The sequence below is a fragment of the Antechinus flavipes genome, chromosome 2 (genome assembly GCF_016432865.1).
Source record: "Antechinus flavipes isolate AdamAnt ecotype Samford, QLD, Australia chromosome 2, AdamAnt_v2, whole genome shotgun sequence".
NCBI classification, from domain to species: Eukaryota; Metazoa; Chordata; class Mammalia; order Dasyuromorphia; family Dasyuridae; genus Antechinus; species Antechinus flavipes.
Window position 1 is genome coordinate 632,693,753 of NC_067399.1, and position 22,759 is coordinate 632,716,511.

General features: G+C 34.6%; 1 protein-coding gene across 14 annotated transcripts in view; it reads left to right on the plus strand.

Annotated features, from left to right (window-relative positions):
• The window catches only part of KCNMA1 (potassium calcium-activated channel subfamily M alpha 1), an 891,121-nt gene that overhangs the window by 463,332 nt on the left and 405,030 nt on the right, over positions 1-22,759 (plus strand). The gene's annotated exons all lie outside the window — the stretch shown is intronic.

Below are 22,759 nucleotides of genomic sequence, written 5' to 3' on the forward strand. Positions count from 1 at the left end.
ACTAAATGTCTCCTAGTGAACCCTCTTGGTTTCTCAAGGAAAGGAGTACCATAGAATCACATAGGAACTCTTGGAGATGGATAGAACTATCTCCCACAAAGGTTCTGAAAATGGAAGTTATGACAGTTCTTTTTATGCAACCATATGATATGGGGATGCCTAGACCTCCCCGACCCTTATCCTGTGTCAAGCAGTATGTGCTGGACCAGTTGAAGGCAGATGACTTGAATACAGGCTCACTAATTGTGGGCTTAGCACAATTCACTTCTGGTTCAAGTGAAAGCTATCCTTGGTAGGCATGCTTCTTCTGACTATTCTGGTTGACACGTTAAAAAGGACACTTAACCCACTGGGGAAGCCCCAGTGGGGCTGGAATCTGATTATTCTTGGATGGTGCTCATCTTGCTTGCAATTCAAAAATCCAAGAACTGCTTGAGAAACTTCTCCCTCATTTGTCTACTCTGAAGCTATTTCTTGAACCCCATTCTCTCTAACCGACATTTTCATTGTTGAAGAATCTTCAATTCTTGGGTAGCCCATTTTGGGTGGGAATTGGCTCAGACCTCAGAATTCCTAATTCTGTTTCTGAATGACCTCCTGCTTAATGCCAATAAGTCGATTTCTTTGATATGTTTTCAGTCAACATGATCTGTGAATGCTGGGGATACAAAGAAAGACAAAAATAAAGGTTCCTGCTCTCAAGGAGCTCACATTCTAAAGAAGGAGATAACATGTCAATAACCATGAACTTACATGAGTACACAAGAGAAATGGAAAATAATATAGAGAGAATTAGATGCTACTTCAGGATATTTGCATTTATAAACAGAGCTCAAGAAATCATTTCAAGAACTCAAAAAGACATGGAAAAGTTCTCTTTCTTTCTCAGAACATTGTTCTAGGGAAAAACCACATCCAGAGTCCTCTGAGTACTGAAGAATACTCAGCATAATCCCCTCCTACAAAACTCGACCATATACTTATAACTTGATTTAGTCAGGCAGAATTCCATCAAATTTCAATGCTGATTTAGAAGGAACAGAGTTGCTTAAGGCCCCAGATGAATGCAGATTCCTCTTTTGGGAAAGGTAAGTAGTTTAAAATATGTATCATACTCATTTCTTTATCCTTTTTTTCCTGGTTGAATTAATATTTTGCTAACACACTTTTCCTTTTTCTCCACCTTATCTCTAGAGATAAGGTTGTATGACCTCAATATCTCCCATCATCTCTGCCATATCCCTGGTCTGTCCTTAGGAGCTCAGTCTCTGGATATAATGCTCATCTTCCAGGTAATGTGGGTCTTTTTCTGCAGGTGAATGTTGGAATTGGATGACTATTGGAACTAGGTGGATGAATGGATGGCCAACTTACTCCTTCCTAGACCATTTTCTTTTCTCTCGTCTATCTTTTTTTTTAAATTACAAATAAAATTATGATCCTTATTGACAAACATATGGTATGTTGTTTTTCTTTATAGCGTCTCATAGCATGAACCCCAATCCCTGGAAAGTCAAGCTTTGCCTTTGATTTTTGGGATGTGGAAGTAGAGAAGAGATATTTGGAAACAAAAATTTTCTTCTAAAAAGTCTGCTCCTTCCTACATTACATACTGTTTTTAGTTTCTGGAAGGAACTGAAGAGTGAAGAAGGTTGGAGTCCCTTTGGATTCTATTTTCTCTCATAAAACCTATAAAATTCTATCTTGAGGACACTTGGATGATTATCAGCAGCATCTGCACTGCAAAATTTGCCTTGGATTTCCCTTAGTTTTACTGTTAGCTATTCTGAACATCGATGCAGAGTGGTATAATTGCACAAGTCCTGTCGATTTCAAATGAAAACTCATTAGACAGCTGGGATGTAATCTAAAAAGTACTGGCATTAGACTCAGAAGACCTGGGTTAGTGCCACTTGCTATTTCTGTGACCCTGGGCAAATTGTCTTATCTCTCAGATGCAGTTTGCTCATCCATAAATTGGGGAGCATAATACTTTCAATACTCATCATGCAAGATTGTCATGAGGATCAAATGAGAGACTTTGTAAATCTTAAAGAACTATGTAATTATATTCATGTAAACACTTTGAAAAGTACTATACAAATATAGATCACCATGCAGCAGCAACAACAGATAGCATCCCATCTGTCTGAAGATAGTCCTATAGTCCAGCCCTAGTCCTTCTCATTCCCAGTCATATTGGATCCTCCTTACTTTGGTGGGGATATGGCATTGAATCTAGGTTTTCATTTGTATAGGAAAAAAACATGGTTCCCTGACATCAAACTCCTTTCAGTAATGTGGACTGCCAATTAATCTGTAACTCATAGATTTAGAGAAGCCTTAGAGGTTCATATACTTAGAAGCAGGGAGGCCTAATGGATAGACAGCCAGCTTTAGAGCCAGAAGACCTGGGTTTCTGTCTTGTGACCAACATTTATGAGTTGTGTGAAAGTGGACAAGTTGCCGATCCTATTTGGTCTATTAATATCATGCAATTAACTCTTGTATCTTTGGCTTTTAATTGTTTGTTGAAGAAAATAGCAAAACTATAATCAGCATAGTTATCTCCTTGTTTCTCCCTGGCAAAGCATAATGATAGCTCATAGTCTGAATGAATAACTGTCCTCTTGGAATTCCATAGCTTTAAAATGTCAATTAAAAATTTCATTATTCATATAAAAAGTTCAAATATGTGGAGTAGCATATGAGTGGCTTCAAATTTAAAGCAATTAATAATGGTTAAAAAAAACTTGGTTTAAAAAAAAGAAAACTTTTCAGGCAAGAAATGAAATTAAGAATTTTTTTTTCATGTTAAATCTATGGAAGTCAGATGATAGGACAGAGTCAAAGTGGAAAACTTTGGAATACCAATTGTCTTTTCCTAAACCACATTATAATTTATTCTCCTAGTTTAATTCATGGTTAATGGACTCTAGCTAGACAGTGGGAGTCAATTTTTATAATATTTAAATCACAGATATATAACCAGATAGGAAATTCCTGCCAACAATAGTAACAACTTCTCAATTGTTTTTTGGCAAAGGCATAGAAAGTATAGATTAGATCATCCTGTGTTATATTTGGTAGACAAATAGTAAGAATAAAAATTTCTATCTTTTTAATAGCTTTCTAAAATTTGCAGATCACTTTACATTTATTGCTTCATATGCTCTATCTTACCTATTCTTGCTTTATAATTTTTACTGAGATATTGTGATGTATTATAATAATCAAAGATACATGGTCCAGAATTATTTTACTTACTTGGTATCCATTAGGTAGTAGTGAGATTTTTAAGTGGGCTATATTTCTTTTTTGTTTCTTTGGTATTGACTTTCAAAACTCTCACAAGACCTTAAACAACCAATGGATGCATAATTTCCATCCACTTTCACCCCTACAGTCTTGCCCAATCAGCAGTTTCATTTTCTTATTAGCTTATGATAGGACCCAAAAGGAACATTGTGTCAAGAACTCTCCAAACTAGTAAGGCATTAATAGATATTTTTAAAGATAGTTCCATAGTATAGATTTTAGAAGTGAATAAGTAGCAAAGGAAGGGTTAGGTAGAGTTCTAAGAGCCATGATAGCTAAAGAGAATGTTTTGAAATACACTTCAATTCAGAAATATGCTTTGTAATTCTATGGAGGGAGATTTTCTCTTATTTGTTTAGTTAGAAGCTTATTAGAAGCTCTGGAAAGTACAGAAAGGCATTAAGTGTTCATTGAAAAGTTGTTTGTTTATTTTAACACAAATTCTGTCAAAATATAGTCTTAACTCTATTCTTTTTACTTGAATTTTTTTTCAGGGACCAGTCACTTCTGCCTTCTTGCCTTTATTCCTACTATTTTGGGTACTACTGATGACCCTTTTTTTCTAGCACACTGTCACATTTCATAACAAGAAATATTTTTATATATGTGCATCCAAGTCCAAAATACCCAGTGAAACTCATGCAAATAATAAAGTCACTATCACTCTTCCACCCTTGATTTTCCCCCTAGTCATAGGACCAGTAATTCCTTTCTAACAGATAAGGGGAGAAAAACAACTGTGCCAGAAAATGATAGAATTCATGAATTGTATACTAGCAAACCAATGCTATGTGCAGAATTTCAATAAGAATCCAGAAGCTGGGGGAAAAAAAAGGAAGTCCTTGGGATTTGCATTGTTTCAGTATCATTGTGGGCAATGATGATTCACATGTGTGAAGTTATTTATTCCTTTGATTAATGTTTAAATTCAGGTCCCTCTCATGCTACAGCTATGTGGATTATGAATATTTAATAATGCATATGCTTAAAGTGAAGGTCAGGGCTTGATCGCTGGTGACTTCAATGAAGCTTAACATCGCACTGAGGCAAGCAACCCGCTGTTAGCAGAGTAGAGCTGAAAGGTTATAACTTGTTAAAATTGTCTCTAATGGCCTTTTTTATTCATTCCTAAAAAGCTACTCTATAGCCAAGGCACGAGTGCTAATTTGACCAATTTTTTCTCATAGCTTCTGGTACTTAATAGGGTTGTTTCAGGGTTATAACCACTGGAAACAAGAGAAGTAACTTGAGTTTTAGAAAATGGGACTGATCACTATGTAAATATTTCTATAAAATTGGAAAGTAGCTTTTCCCAACTCCTTCTCCCTCTCACTACCACCCCCTGCCTCCAATCCCAACCCAACCCAACCCAGGCCTGTTACTCTATTTTCTTTAAGCTAATGACTATTGTCTATCATTTAGATATTATCAAAATGACACTCACCATTTTGCAGGCTGTTAAAAATACATATAGTCTAAGAGTCCACAAAATCCCTCCGGAAGGCTGTAGTGAAGACTGGTAGGAATGTGACTGGGAAAGCAGGATTTTTTTAAGAAATGGAAACCAGCTAGAGAAAAGGTTCTTAACTTGGGGATGTATGAACTTTTTGTTAAAATGCATTTTAATTCATTTTGTAACTATTTCAGCATAAGTTGGTTTCTTGATGTGTATTTTTATGACATCACATAAACAGATATATGTAAACATGCTATATTACACAAAAAATTTTATTGTTGTTTTTGAGTCATTTTTCAATTGTATCCAACTCTCTGAGACCCCATTTGGGATTTTCTTGGCAAAAATACTAGAATAATTTGCTATTTTCCATCTCCAGTTCATTTAATAGATAAAGAAACTGAGGCAAATTGGGTGAAGTGACTGGCTAGAGTTATGTATGAAGCTAGGTTTGAACACATAAGGAAGAGATTTCTTGACTTCAGTTCCACTCCTCTATTCAGTGGATGATCTAGACAGCATTATTCTAAGGAATCCAAAGGCATCACCAGGCTTCCCAAGACATTCACAGCACAAAAATATTAAGAATCCCTGACCTGTATTATAGATTTAGAGCTGGAAGGGACCTTATGTAATATCTAAATGAAGCTTCTCATCTTAGAGTTGAGGGAAGAGAGGCCATTGTTACAGAAATAATAAATTGCAGAGCTGTAATATGAATTGAGATCTTTTGATTCCCAAACCAGCATTGTTTTCACTCTACTATGCTGCCTCCAGGCAGGTAGAAGCATGGGTAAGTCAACAGTTTTATCTTTCTGACCATCTTCAGAAGATCTTCCAGCACATTCTCAATCATATAGTATTTTAGGAGTGAAAGAATCATTGGAACATTGGAAGCACTGAGCAAATTGAGACGCATAAAGTTAAAGTGAATTATTAAAATCATCCAACTAATGAGTGTCAAAGCTTGGACTTGAATCCACGTTTCCTAATTCCTAGTCTATTTCTTAGACATCAGTTGTTCCATCAGCAGGAAAACTATATTTGTTGAGGTAATTAACATCTGAACAAGACTTTTTTTTTTTTTTAAATCTTGAGCTATCTAGCAACACACCTGTGGGAAAAAGAAACTTCATTCATTTTTGTTTCTCCTGTAAGTAAATGGCCACAATTTGGACTCTTCTTCCTCCTCTTCATTTTTATTATTCCAAATTTAATTTTTGGTGTTCAGATTTAATTTTGACTTAACTCTATCTAAAAAGTCCTGGATTTTCCCTTTCATTAACATCAATATCACAGCATTGCTTAGCCCTAGAGGTATTGAAAAATAAAACCTACTATGAGGTGTATTGAAAAGTATCTACTCCATTGGGGTATGAATAACTTGAGATAAGGGAAACATAATGAAATTTGTCAATTCACACAATGAATTATGAAGGAAAACAACTTTTTACGTCTTCATATACCTTTTAGTAGGTAATATTTCCTCCCATTGCTGAAAATACTTGTTTTGCAGTTTGTCAAAAGTTCACAAGATTTGACATGCATTCTTTAATTTTTCATCATGAAATAACACTTTAGAACCCATTTTCTAAAATCAAGCCTTGATTCTAGTAGCCTGTAAGTTTTCAATTAGATTTAAATAAGTCAAGGTCTCAGATATTTAAACATGTTTATCTCCATATCTTGAATAAGTTTTAATCTTTCATGATATGTGACATGGTACTGTAGCATATGATTTCCATTTCAGTGAGACAGTCAACAAACATATATTAAGAGTATACTATTTATCAGGTATTGTGTTAAATGTAGGGGATACAAAAGTAGACCTTGTTCTCAAGGAGCTCACAGTGTCACAGGAGAGACAACATTCAAAAATCTCTGTACAAAGTATAAATGGGATGGATTGGGAATAATCATCTGAGGGATTCCTGTAAGTTTGAAACAATACTTTTCAGCTTCTAGGCTCATTAAAAGTACCAAAAAATACCCAATTATTTTATTGGGTGTATGTCTTATATGAAGACATGAAGAAATCCACTTAGAAATTTGTCTAGACTTCTTCAAAAATGATTTTGTCTTTGTCCTGTTAGTTTAGTTTAGTTCGTAAAAATTACCCTTTTCCAGTCATCAGTACTTTAGAATTTGCTTTGTCTTGTTCATATTTTCATCACAACATCTTTTTAGTATTCTAACTGCCAGGTCTTTCTTAAGATACTTGCTTATTCTCTGACAATGAATTAGGATGTTTCACAACCAATTTGATTGTACTTGGTGGTGGTGATGTTTCCAAACACACTTGTGTTTATACTTCAGTGCAACCAAATTGCACTGTTTTATTATGGGCTTGAATGATAATTGAATGCTTTACTTCCTTACATCAACAACCACCACAATATCTCTACCAGACTTTGAAGTGTGTTCTTTAAAGGCACAATTGTGTACATTTCCTTAGAGTTAGATCCATTCTTAAAAATCACAAAATGAAAAAGAGAGAAAAGAGAACAATGAAACATGAGTATATGGCCTAATCTCCATCACGAAGCTGAAAATTAACTGACAGTAAGAAACCCTTTAATATTGTTTTACATGGCCAAGATCATAGATCATTTAGAAATTAATTTCTACAATACTATATGATGATCAATTCTGATGGATCTGGCCATCTTCAGCAACGACATGACTCAAATCAATTCCAATGGAGGAGTAATGAACTGAATCAGCTACACCCAGTGAAAGAATTCTGGGAGATGACTAAGTACCATTAAATAGAATTCCCAATCCCTATATTTTTGTCCACCTGCATTTTTGATTTCCTTCACAGGCTAATTGTACACTATTTCAGAGTCTGATTCTTTTTGTACAGCAAAATAATAGTTTGGACATGTATACTTATTTTGTATTTAATTTATACTTTAACATATTTAACATATATTGGTCATCCTGCCATCTAGGGGAAGGGGTGAGGGAAAGGAGGGGAAAAATTGGAACAAAAGGTTTGGCAATTGTCAATGCTGTAAAATTACCCGTGCATATAACTTGTAAATAAAAAGCTAGAGGGACACTTTATAAGATGACCTGAACAGTGTAAAAGAAAAGAACCCTGAAATCTGTCATTATACAAGCATTTTCAGATGTGATAAAAAAAAGAAAAAAATTAATTTTGCCCCAAATAATTCATATACTACTATACTGTAGTAGGACCCTGGAATTTGCTTGTATTCAGAAAATTAGAGAATGTGATTTTTCATTTCTGTCTCTGCCTTACTGGTGTCTATCAGAGTTGCTGGCACATAGCTGGCACTTAATAAATTTTTGTGAAATTGAAATTAATTAAAATACATACCAAGAAGATCTTCCACTTTGAAGACTTTTAATATTATGCTACTAGTTAGGTACAAATAAGAGCAGTTCATCAAAAAAAAAAAATTATAGCCCAACCCATTAGTTAAACTCATTTATCATCTTAAAGAATTGCAGAATTTAATTACCTTTTAGATGTAGGGTTTTTTCCCTCCAAAATATAACATACCAGTTGTATACCTATGCATATCACAGGTTGGAACTATAGTGAATGTCTTTGCTAATTTCCATCATCTCTGGCTAACACCCTACTGATCTATGCCCAGTTTCTCAATCCATGGCAAGATGTATTTAGGATCTGAGCTATAAGACAAGAAAAATTCTTAGAATAGTAAATGAAGGAATTGAGCACCTAAAAAAGTGGTTTTTCCAAGGTCACATAGGTTATTAATGGTATAACTGGCATTTGAACACAAGTTCACTGGCTACAAATTCAGAGTTCTTTCCTGTGCTTTGCAAAGCTAGATTCTGGCCTTTTTATTTCCATAAAAGTTCACTGCTTCCAGCTTTGGTCTCAGAGATAGAAGTCACCAACAATGAATCCACTAAATGTTTAGTACATAGTAGGCAATCTAAGAGAAGTACATTCTATTACTGCATTCACAGTTGACATGATGGCAAAACTATACAGTACCCAATTACCTAGGATTTTATACAGGGGGAAATCTTCTGTTTTCTCTACTTGTGGGAACTTGTGTTCATTTGTTTAGTCATGTCCATTTTTCTTCTTGACAAAGATACTGGAATGGTTTGTTGTTTCCTTCTTCAATTCATTTTATCTCTGGGGAAACTTTGGCAAAGGGGCTAAATGATTTGCCTAGGATCACACAATGCCTGAGGCTAGATTTGAACTCAGGAAGATGAATCTTTCTGACTTGGGACCCAGAGCTCTATCTATTTTAGCATCTCCTATTTTAGGTGGTATTGCTGCTTCTTCATGTTTTCTACTCTTCTTTACCTTATTTATGAAATAGATTGTGTTTATATTAAACTGTTAGAACCATAATGGGTTTTGAAGTTTATCTGGTCTCAAGGCTCAGCTGCCAAGGTGACAGGTCCAGCTAAATTAAATAAGTTTCCAAGGGATAGTCATCAAGTTATTGAGGTCAGTACTAGGACTAGAAAATCCAATGGGTTTTTCTTTTCCATCATGTACCTTCCAACCAGTTTCATTAAACTTTTCCAGGAGATGGTTAGTTGTGCTACAGCATTCTCTTCCATTAAAAAAGGCTCTAATTTTCTCTACCCCTTGCTGACATTTTTATTGTAAGGTTTTGGTTTGGAAAATTATGGGTAGAGAAAGTTCAAGGTCAGGGTGTTCAGAACAATACTGCACATCTGTGAAAGGGAAAGAATAGTAGGAGCAGAGCAGCTGGGAAAAAGAATAGAATATCAGATGGTGAAGTATCAGAGAACCACAGTGGGATGGGAAAGGAGGTAGAATCTTCAGGGAAAAGAAGCTTTAAATATCTAGCAAGTTGAGACATCCTCATTCCAGTTTAACTTTAACCTTATGAGAAGCTTGTCATACAGGCATGATTCAGGAAAATGTCAGTTACCCAATGACATTTACTTATATAATTTACCAATTCAAGTGCAATGGCAAGTATGGGATATATAACTGATGGGAACCTCCGGTCCCACTGGGTTAAAGAAAAACTCAGACTACAGGTCTTCTCCCAGCTGATAGATAAAAGTTTTGTCAGTCATGTTCATTACTTTATTATTACTACTATTTTTCTTGTATTTTACTCATTGCCCTTCATTGGCTCCATGCTTCTGATGGAATGGATACTCAGTATCTTAAGACCATAGATTAGGAAGTTTAGAGGCCATCATATCTAAAATCTTCATTTTATAGATGAAGAAATGAAGTATATACAAGGTGGTTAAGTGTTTGGGGTTACACTGCTAGAAAATGTCTGAGATAGATTTTAACTCAAATCTTTCTGATTCCAAGTTCAGTGACCTCTTTACTTATACCATGTTGCTCCTTCCATTCATAGAAATTGCAACATCTCCATGTTTTTTCAACCTATGCAATTGTTATTCATATTTTCACATAAATCATCCACACAGGATTAGTCCAATTCAGTAGAGACCTCTTCTGAGGTCTTTTAAAAAGACCTTTTAAAAAATGATTTATTGATGCTCTTTCATATATACATATGTCTATCATTTTCTATATATTTATGTTTTATACAAATGTGTCTATATACATATATATGCTTATCCAAACACACACACACATATGTATATGTGTGTGTATATGTTTATACAGTATTTCACTGATACTTCCCATTGACTTTTTCTTTCTTCCAATAGATCCTTCTCTTATGGGAAATAAATAGAAACAACTCAACAAAAATTAACAAGTCTGTCACATCTGGAAATTCATCCTGTCATCTCTGCTACAATCCGCCCCCCCCCCATATTCTTGTAGAGCAGAAATCCTTTTGGGGATCAGGGGGTTGTTTCTACTTAGAAAAACAAAATATGAGGTGAATTAGAAAAAATAGGAATGTCAGGATCGGGGAAGATAAGCACTTCCTCCATAGGCACAAATCTCTGTAAAACTGAATATAGATGGTTCTCAGGAAGTAGTGGCTGAAATCCTATACTTTACCTAATTATGAGTCTGTCTAATGTGAATCAGGCTAGTTCTGATGTATAAAGTGATGACATTCCAAATAGATGAGTTTCACTCACCGTGGCTTTCAGATTTCCAGAGCTCCCTCTTTTTCTAAATTTCAAAAGAGCACTCACTTTGCTCATGCTTTTCCACTGGTTCCCTGGACATCTGCATTCAATATGGCCACACTGAGCCACACCTTTGATTTCACTAAGAAAAAATGGGAATCCATAAGAGGACAAAATGGAAAATTGCTTCCAGTTTTGCTAAAAAAGAACACAGCTTAAAATAGATTTTAGCGTTGGAAGGGACTTTGTAGACTTCCTAGATTTAAGCTTTCTTTTTACAAAGGCATATCAGAATGAGTAATGGATTTAGTTTCAGAAAACCTAGAGATTGCAGCTCAGGCTTTTACAAGCTATGAGACAATCTTTAAGTCACTCAAACTCTTAAAGCCTCAGTTTTGTCATCTGTAAAATGAAGAGAAAAACAATTATACTAATTCATAAGATTATTATGAGGAAAGAATTTTTTTCAAATCTTGTGGTTTAAAAATGTATTATCCTTAACAATCATTAATAATTGTCATTGCTAATTACACATAACACTTATTAATTAATATGTCAACCTAATTTTTTAATTTAAGGCTTGATTTTAGGGACTATAGGCCACTGGGTTAGCCACATTGGGAAGACAACTTTACACAAATTGGCTTACTCAGCTTCGTTTGGTTAGAGTTGCTCCTCCTTTGACAAAATCTTTATGCTGATAAATGCTTTCTACATAATTTCATTATATCCTATTAGGGTTTGAACTTTGACCTGCTGCCTAACTTCATTTCTTATTCACACATTTTGATTTCATTTCCCCTAATTTCTCTTTGATGCCTTTCTACAAAGTTCCTACCTTTGAATGTTTATGAATACATATGCCCATTTGTTCAAGACTCATTCTCACCAAAATTATGTATTTTCTGATATCTGGTACAATACTTTGCACACATGAGATTTGAATTTTTTGAACTGAAAATATTTTACTTTTGTATAATTTACATATTATTAAATTTAGATAAACTGAACTACAAGTTATATGAAAACTTAGAACTATAAGTTATATAGTTGTACATATATATAACATATGTACAAGTTATATTGAGTTTTACATGAAGTTTCATATGTGTTTGTGTATATTTCTAGACACTCAACTGCAAGTTACATCAGTCAATAAGCATTTATTAAGTATCTACTAAATGACAGACTTTTGCTAAGCTCTGAAGATATAAAAAGAAGCAAGAAACAGTCTCTGACTTTAAGAAGCTTATAATTTAATAGACACCACACACACACAAATACACACATACACATATATACTACATGTGTACATTTACATATATATGTGTATGGTTCATATACATGTACATCTATGCAATTTGTAGTTAAGTGTTCCAGTTCCTCTGTGAGATGTTCAGAGTAGGAATTCCTATCACTGTTTTATAGCTAAAGAAATATTCAATAGGTGACTTTAGCTAAGGTCTCATAACATAATAAATGGACAATGAAAACTTAGCTTGTAATTGGAATCTAGATTTTTCTGACTTATCCAAAGCTCTTTCCACTGGCCCATAATGCATTTTTGTTAATAATAAGAAAAGGTTTTTTCCTCTTTAACTCTCCTTCCTCTTCATGTGTTCAATGTAAAGCAAAATCAGGGTTGCTTTGTGAGTGTCACGAACCTTTCTTGCTCAAGGCTAAAAGAAGCTGGATTTCCCTTATTTCCTTGTCTAGATCCCTTTGATTTTCTCTATGGTTAGGGCACTTTTCTATTAATCAATGGGCTTAGTCTTCCTTATCTCACTGGGATGGCATTAAAATGTCACCTCATGTCAAAGACTTGATTCCCTTAGAATCTATTAGAAGATCAGAATGAGAAAGCTTTAAAGCCCACATGACTTAAGGCAAATACAAAAGACAAGAGAGAGGACTCCTGCTTAACACCTCCTCTGGAAGGATGAAGTGTCCACTGTGGTGATGGCAGATCCAGCATCCTCGTCTTTGGATGTGACAAGAATAGAAGAGTGACCTCTTATCCCTCCCCTTCCCCTCTTATTTCTGTGTCCTTTTTTCTGACAGTCTGACAAATTGTAGCTTTTGGGAGACCCCAGTCCGTGATGAGTCATTTGTGGTGTAAAAATAGAACCCTTGCAGCAAGGATGCCTTTTTTTCATTTTTGATGTGCATGACACTATTGGAATAATGTGTGTGTGTATGTGTGTGTGTGTGTGTGTGTGTGTGTGTGTGTGTATGTGTGTGTGTGTGTGTGTGTGTGTGTGTGTGTTGGATCAGGCTGAGGAGAGGGATTTAATAATGGGAATGAGAATCCTGACAACAACAAACATTACTAGTCTGCTATCTCCTTTGGAGCAACCTGGAGACAGTTAAGAGAGCATGGATCAGACACTATTAGAATTATAGGGGGATCCTAGAGACTCTCTAGTCTAGGGGGTTCTTCCCATAGAGTTCATGGGTAGATTTCAGAAAATAGGTGAACTTGAATGAGAAAAAAATAATCACATTCTTATTTTCACTAATCTCAAGCTGAAACTTAGCATTTCCTTTGGTTTTTAAAACCACTATTCTGAAAAGAGGCTTTACTAGACAGCATTATGGGATAGTGGGAATAGCCCTAGACTGTAAATTAGAAAAGTTTAGGGTTCCCATTACAGCTATAAACTCTGAACTTTGAGGCCTAACCACTGTTTGTTAACTTAGCTATAAAATGGGGATAACAAGACCTTTTTTGAGCATCTCACAGAAGAATTGTAATATTCAACTTTCAACAAATTTCAACTACAAAGTGAAGAACCTTGGATTTCACCCCTTCATTTTTAAAGATGACAAAAATGAGACACAGAGAGGAGAAAAATCTGAGGTTACACAATAAGTGTCTACACAAGGGTTTATCTATCCATCAATCCATATATCAATCTGTCTGCCTATAAGTATCTATATCTATATCCATCTATATCTATCATCTATATATCAATATCTATCTATATCTAAGTATCTGTCTATAGCTATCATCTACCTATGTCATCTATATATCTACACACACACACAAACACACACGTATATCCGAGATGCTCAAACATCATAACACAGAACATAACAATTAATAGATATCTGGATATGGAGTCAGAGAAATCAGAGTTCAAAGCTAATCTCAGACACTTACTAGCTATGTGGTGCTGAGAAAGTTATTTCACTTTTGTCTGCCTCAGTATCTTCATCTATAAAATTGAAATAATAGCATCTACCTTCCAGTGTTGTTGTGAAGATAAAACGAGATAATACTTGGACAGCACTTTGCAGACCTTAAAGCACTAAAGAAATGTTAACTATCATCATCATCATCATCATCATATCTTATTTATATCTTATTTAATTCTCACAATTGTGTGCAGTAGATACTATGGGTAATGTTACCCTCATTTTACAGATGAAGATGAAGTTTGGAAAGTTTAAACAACTTAAGCAACAGCGTGTGAATATTGAACCCATTTCTCCCCAATACCAAGTACAATATTCTGTCCATCTCTTCAAATTGCCTCTAAGAGAAAGAAAATCTCAGGTGATCCAAAGGATAATAAAAAGAGAAGCTGTATAATAGTGACATTTTCAGTCATGTCTTACTCCTTGTGATTCCATTTGATGTTTTCTTGGCAAAAGTGCTGGAGTGCTTTGCCATTTTCTTCTTCAACTCATTTTGCAGATGAGGAAGCTGAGGCAAATAGGCTTTACACAAGGGAGAGGGAGAGAGAGAGAGGGAGAGAGAGAGAGAGAGAGAGAGAGAGAGAGAGAGAGAGAGAGAGAGAGAGAACGCATCAGATGAGATGGAGGGATTGAAAGAGAGTTCTCTAACACCAACCTCTGCCTTCTAATAGCTTATGCTACTACCATTCATCATGGATCCACAGATATGCTCCCTTTCCCAGATCTAGTCCTGCCTTATTTATTGCAGTAATTTTGTGCGTGTCGTTTTGGGACGATCTCTCCCTAGAAATGCTTCTGTTGAAATTCTTCATTAAGCATAAGATCAGAGTTCCCTTCTTGTTTAAATCCTCCTGGGGTCTTTTCTATTTGTATACAATCTTTTTCTCAAATCTATCATTATTTACACCATCCTTTATAGTTATTATTTCATTTGTCTTTTTTTGATGTGGTCATATCAACTTTCCTTGAGGGTAGACTCTGTATATCATGATCCTATCTCCAAAAAATAACCCAGTGCATTGTGAAGTTAATGTTTAATCATTTTCAATCATGTCCTAGTCTTTGTGACTCCATTTAGCATTTTCTTAGCAAAGATTCTGGAGTGGTTTACTATTTCAACTTCTCCAGCTCATTTTATAAATTAGGAAACTGAGGCAAACAGATATTTCAGTTGTTTTTCAGTCATGTCTGACTCCTCATGATTCTATTTGGGGTTTTATAGACAAAGACAATGGAGTGATTTGCCATTTTCTTCTTCAGTTCATTTTATAGATGCACAAATTGAAGCAAACAGAGTTAAGGGAATTTCCCAGAGTGACCCACCTAGTGAGAGTTTGAAGCCAGATTTGAACTCATATAGATAAATCTTCCTGACTCCAGACTCAGCACTCTATCCACTGCACCTCTTAACTGCCCTTATAAAGAATAGATATTCATTAATGTTTGTTGAATATTGTTTAGAAAATGAAGTAAAAGTAAATATAACAGAACTCTTAAACAACCATGAAAAGTGACAGTTCCAAAGGAGGCAGTAGTAGGTAGAGGCTTATCAAAGTAATAGGCTCTTAAGTGTTATGGATTCAGAGGAGAGAATGATGGCTGTAAGTAGTGACCTCTCATAGGTTATTGTCACAAAGGCAGATAATTGTACTGAATGAGAATGCTTTTTAGCACCTCAATTTTTGGAAATCCTAGGGATTATGGCAAACACCTTAGCACCCATTTCAGTCAGGTATGATATGGTGGAAGAAACCTTGTAATGGAAGGCAGGGGACCTGTTTTCCAATGTTGACTTTATTGCTTGTCTAGCTTTGTGACTTTGAGCAAGTCATTTATGCTCTTGGGATTCTGTTTTCACACCTACAAAATATGGAAGTCAGAAGAGTTTCTATTTTTACTTCCTTCCCTATAGTCTTGCTTTCAGTCTTATTTTTATTTTTAAGGCCTTGGAAACTGAAATGGGTTAGGTAGAGTAGTGCCTAGAAGGATAATTTGTTAAACAGGACACAAAAAGAGATGCTGTATAAAACAGAAGGAATTTTTTTGTCAGATTTCTTTTTTTCCATTTAGTGATTGCACAGAAATAAAATCTATGTATATACTTCTATTTGGAAACTTCCTCATGAAGACAACTAAAACCCAACCATATTGTCTTTCTAAAGTGGATCTGTAGAATGCATCATTCCTTATCAGAGGTCTTGTTTATTAACCTTCAATGTGCAAATGCATTACAGGCCCCCAGTGGGGTGGAGAGGTTGAAGGTAAATTGAGAACAGTACTATGGAAATGGGAACAAGTCAGACAGAGTTGTCACCAAGTAGAAGGCAAAGCTCTTGGGGAATTTGTGTAGAAAGATCAAATTTCCTTTTGATCCCTTCAGCTGCAGTATCCTTTGGGAAGTTTTAAAAGATAAGAAAACATATTCAGAGACAGATGATCTACTAAATCACAGAATGACAGATAAAGCCTTTAATTGCTTTAAATCAAAAGAAACAAATGCCCCATCTCCAATTATGATTTGATGATTTAGCTCTGGCAAATATTAACTTCAAAAATGCTGAGTAAAATAAACAAAGAAATTATCCAAATATCTGTCATTACATTTCAAGTAAAATATAAAATTTCATCTTTCTAATATGTTTTGAAAGACACATAGTTTTATTTCCTATTAGATTGGGTATTTTTTGATCATTGTAGTTGGAAATGTGACTTATTTATAGACTCCCTTTTCTTTTTTGACTTAATGATATTCACTTAAGTGCCAGGAACTTTGTTCATAAAATAAAATTTAATAGGAAAAAGTATAATTTATTTACATTCAAAAACTCGACTCTACAAAACATAGAAAACAAATGAAAAAAATGCGCGGGGGTGTGTGTCTTGGTGGAATAAAAAGGCAAAAAAAGGAATAAATTAGTCAACAAATTGTTGTGTCAACCCTAAGTCTAAATTATGAAGCAACTATTTTTTAAGTACTTGCTGGGTGCCTATGTACTTTCCTATGCTTTGGGAATATGATAAAACAAAAACAAAAACAATCCTTGTCTTTGAGGAACTTCCATTTTAATCAGGTATTCAACATCCATATTTTTGCTTGTTTTTGTTTTGTTTTTAGCTTACCAAAATTTTGTTTATTTTTTTAAAATAGGATTTTATTTTTTCAAATAAAAGTGAAGAGTTTTCAATACCCATTTAAAAAAAAAACTTCATCTTCAAATTTTTTCTCCCTTTATTCCTTTCCATCCTCCTCTTCAAGAAAGCTGGAGATCTGATATAGATTAAAATGGTGTTTCCTTTTAAACACATTTCCATGACAACATGCATATTTATAAGCATATACAAGCTATAAACAATGTAGATACAAGGTAATTTTAGAATGGATTATTTGAACAACCAGGAGAAATAGGAAAGACTTCCCATACAAGATGGTACTTGAGCTGAATTTTGAAGGAAGTTAAAGATTCTGAGAATTGAAGATGAGGAGGAAGATCATTCTGGGCATGGTTCACTAGTCAGTGTACAGGTACAGAGAGGGAGATGGAGAAGGATGTCCTCAATAAGCCATATGTAGAGAACATCTCCAAAGAGGGAGATGAAAGTCATGTTATCACATCTTTCCTGGTCAGTACCACAGATAATATATTGTGCTTAGCTTTGGAAGCCATTAGCTTAGAAATCACATTAGAAATTATAAAATGGTGACTACAGTTGGTAAGAGGACTAAAACTAAGACATATATAGTTTGTTTGAAGAAGCTGAGGATAATAAGGCTTCAGAAGAGGAACTGAGGAAGATATGAGATATGAAGGATATATGAGAGCCCTTATTTAAATATTTGAAGGGTTACCACATAGAAGAAGGATTATATTTGCTTTGTTTGGAACCAGAAGACAGAATGAGGATCAAAGCATGAAAGTTACAGATAAGATTTGTGTACAATATAAGAAACAATTTCTTACAAGATTGAGATTATTCAAAAGTTGACTTGGGATGTAATGAGTTCTTCATATTTTGAACAAAAAATGGACAATCAATTTTGGGAAATTTTTACTTTAGTTATTTGCTGACCTTGATGACTTCTGATATCCTTTCTAGCTCTGAGATTGTATTATTCTAATTTTGAATCCTCCCTATTCTAAAAAAGCAATTCAAGAAAAAAGTCTGCCTTAATTTGAAATTAAAAGACTTGTATTTGAGTCTCAGTTTGAGTTCTACTTCTAGTCTATGAAATTTTAATCTAGCATCTTGATATTTTGAGCCTCAGTTTCCTCATCTATTAGGTGGAAGAAATTATGTTTTTAGTACTTTTAAGAAAAGCATTTTGCCAACCCTAAGGTGGTTGTTCAATGATGTAGATGGAGGAAAATTTGTAAAGTTCTGACCATTTAAAGTCATCTCACTTTAAATTAATTTTTGGACTTTATTATATTTATATAATTATATTTCTATGCATAATTACTTCAAAGCAAACACTGTCTACCATGGGAGTAAATCATCCTCAATGTATTATAAACCCAAAAGCTGAAAATCACTTTGGATTGAAAATTTTGGAGTTGGAACCTCATAAACAAAAACTCTATTGTTTAGGAACTGTGAGAACTTTTTAAACATAATTGGCAAGTCACATGGACTTATTTTCCAGGACGTAAATGGAAGTCAGACTATTCTCCTTAAATTATCCAATTCTTTTTTTTTTTTTGGAAAAATGGCACAAGTCTATTTGTTCTTTCAACATATAACTTCAGCCACAGAAGATCTGGTTATAATAGCTATTAATATTATTTTATCATTGCTTAAAATATAATTGCTTAAAATAAAAAATGAAAAAATGAAAAAAATTTCATTTAGAAACTAAGTAAATCTAAATATTACACAGATATAAATCCATGTATGTTTAAACAGATACACCTTTTAGTTGTGTCTATTTACTTTTATCATAATTTTCTCAATTTATTCTTTAACATTAAAAGTGTTGCTTTACTGCAGGGATTAAATAATAACACTTCTGCTGCCCTTTATTTGTGGCTACAATCATGACTTGGCTTATAGGTTTTCAAATCTCAGATAGGACATCTAAGATTTGATCTGTCCTCTACTAATCTTTACATGTGTGATAATGGGAAAACCAATGAACTTCTCTGAGTTTCAGTTTGTATATAAAACAAAATTGGTGGACTAGAAAAGGGGTCCTTAACTTTTTTTTTGCATCATGGACCTCATTGTTTGATACAGTTTACAGATTCCTTCCCAGAAAATATTTTTTAATATGTAACACAAAATACATAGAATTACAAAGGAAACCAATTATATTTGAAAGCAGTTATCAAAATACTAAAAAAAAAAAATTATGAACACAGGTTGAGCATTCTCATCAATAGTTTCTCTAAGGCTCCCTAAGAACACTTAGAAAAAAATTCTGGATTAATTAACAAGATTAAATAATGGAGCAACCCAAGTAGCAGCACATATATACTTTGAAAAAAAAAAAAAACAACCAATGTTTAGAAAAGGGTACCCATGTTGCTTAGTGACTGTATTGTTCTACTTACCTTTACTCCTACTCCCTCCTTGCCTGTGACCTTTTCTTTCTGATGTGAGCTCAAGGCGGGAGCAAACAGTGGCAATGTTTACTGAGCTTCTTCAGGATTCAGACAGCATGTTCTAAGAAGAATGTTTATTCACAATGAAGTGTAACAGAGCTGTGGTCTGATTTGGGCTCCTGAATCTACTAACCAAAAATGGAAACTGGAAATATTTAGTCTTAATAAGGAAAGACTTGATGAGGAGGGGCTTAGAGGCATGAAAACTGTCTTGAAGTATGGGAGGGTGATCATCTGGAACACAGATTTGTTGACTTTAGTCCAGAATAGAGATAGGAGCCATAGGTGGAAGTAGCAGAGATGCAGATTTCAAAATAATCTAAGAAGGAACTTCCTTAGGCAGCTGGATGGGGCAGTGGATAGAGTATTCCACCTGAAGTTGGAAGACACGAGTTCTCATTCCTCCTTGGAAATTTAGTATCTCTGTGACACTGGACAGGCTCTTTAATGACTTTGTGACTGAGTTTCTTCAATTGAAACTATCTTTGAGGTTATTGTAAAAGTCAAGAATAACATATGTAAAGTATTTCATACCCTTAAAGTGATATATAAATACTAGTCATTGTTATTATAATAATAATTATTATTATTCCTAACAGAGTTATTCAAAAGTAGGGTGGGTTACCTTGAAAAGGAATAAATTCCTTATCGGTATTAAGCAGAGATTGACTGAGATTTAGTTTTTTCACTGGTAAAAATGAGTTGAGACTAGACCAGGTGTTCTTATCCTGGAATCCATGAACTTGCATATATAGATTGTTATTGTTATTTGCCCTTTGTTCTCACAGAGAACCATGACATCAGGGAGGTGATGCCATGACAAGCAAGTGAATTGGATTTAGGGGAAGGAGGGCTGCACAAAGTCACCAGCCTCACTTCTCCAGAGCCATCAGAGTCCAGATCGGCATTGTCTTTGGATACAGTAGGAGACCTGGGTCTTTTTAAGCTAAAGTCTGAATAGGTCTAAGTTTGACTGAGACAAAATCCAATCAGTGATTAAGGCTAGGTTTTTTGACTAGGTAAAAAAGATAGAGGATAGATAGATTGATTGATAGATCAATAGGTCAATGGACAGATAGATACCGATATTTCATTCAGAATTAATGTCCTCTATAATCCTATTATTTTATTTAACGCATTTAAAGAGATGATTGTGGGAAGGGATTCCCAGGCTCCATCAGAGTGTCCTAGGGATCCATCACACACACACACGCATACACACACACACACACACACACACCTCACTCACAGCCCTGGACTGGCTGGTTTCTAAATTTCTCCAACTCTGAATCTTTTATGTTCATTTGTCAAGGATACTGTACTGAAGGCTCGTGTTCAGGTGGGGTTCAGAATATATGACCCTTGCAGAGTTGAGATTTTGGGATTCTAAGAAGATCATTAAATTGTATGAAAAAAGAACTGTTCTGAATTCCCACTAAACAAATGTCTGTCCTAGACTTCTCCAAGTTGAAAAAAAAAAAAGGAGAAAATGATTCTAAGGTTCCAGTTTAGGTAAGTCCTAGAATGTCTTGGAAGGAAAGTATGGGTGTGGGATACAGAAAAGATGTAGAAAGAATTTGAATATATTATAGCAGTTTACTTGGTATGTGCCTTTTCTTTTTCCATCAGCAGGAGGAAGTGGGAGTTGTAAGTATGAACGCTTTCTCCCTCTTCTGAGAATGGGAACCTGCCTAACCAGGCATGAGTTTTAAAGGGCAGCATTAATAATTAAGATCAGCTTGAGAACGTCATTCAGTCCCATTAATTTCTGCCAGTTCATAACTCATTTTAAAAAATCAGGTAGGTAGTGGGGTCCATTGCCACCAGCATGTGTGATAGTAGGAGAATCAAAGTGGAATGATACAGGATGAGGGTCCAGTAAAAGAATATTTGTGACAATGAATGGGTCTCACTGGAGATGGGATGATATGTTAATTTATCATCTGATGTCATCACTGTATGTTTAGACCTCTTTTGCTATTTTAGCAAAAGCAAATTTTATCACAAGAGAAGCACTTTTTAAAAAGTTGAATAATAGCTTTTTTATTTTCAAAATCCATGCAAATATAGTTTTTAACATTCACCCTTGCAAAACTTTGTGTTTCAAATTTTTCTCCCTCCTTGTCCCCATCCCCTCATAGACAGCAAGTAATCCAATATGTGTTAAACATGTACAATTCTTCAATACATATTTCCACATTTATCATACTGCACAAGAAAAAATCAGATTAAAAAGGGAAAAAAAGCGAGCAAACAGCAACAAAAAAAGTGAAAATACTATGCTGTGATACACATTCAGTCGCCACAGTCCTCTCTCTGGATGCAGATGGCTGTCTCTATCACAAGAATATGGAAATTGGCCTTAATCGGTTCATTGTTGAAAAGAGCCAAGTCAGAATCAGTCTTTGCATAATCTTGTTGGTATGTAATTGTTGGTGTACTCACTTCATTTTGGTTAAATTCATGTAAATCTCTCTAGGCCTTTCCAAAATCATTTGATTTCTGCTGACCATTTCTTATAAAACAATAATATTCCATAACATTCATATACTATAACTTATTCAGTCATTTCCCAACTGATGGACAGTCATTCAGTTTCCAGTTCCTTGCCAATTCAAAAAGAGGTGCTATAAACATTTTTGCACATGTGGGTCCTTTTCCCTTTTTTATAATCCCTTGGGGATACAAGTCCAATAGAGACATTGCTGGATCAAAGGGTATGCACATTGATAACTCTTTGAACATAGTTCCAAATTGCTCTCCACAATGGTGGATCAGTCCACTAACAATGTATTAATGTCGCAGTTTTTCCATATCTCCTCCAACATTTATCATTATCTTTTCCTATCATTTTAGCCAATCTGAGGAATGTGCATAAGTACCTCAGAGTTGTCTTAATTTGTATTTCTCTGATCAATAGTGATTTAAAGCTGATTAGAAATGTTTTTAATTTCTTCATCTGAAAATAGTTCATATCCTTTGATCATTTATCAGTTGGACAACGGTTTGTATTCTTATAAATCTGAAGCAATTCTCTATATATTTTTAAAATGAGACCTTTATCAGAACCCTTGGATATAACAATTTTTCTCAGTTTTCTGCTTCCCTTTTAATCTTCTTT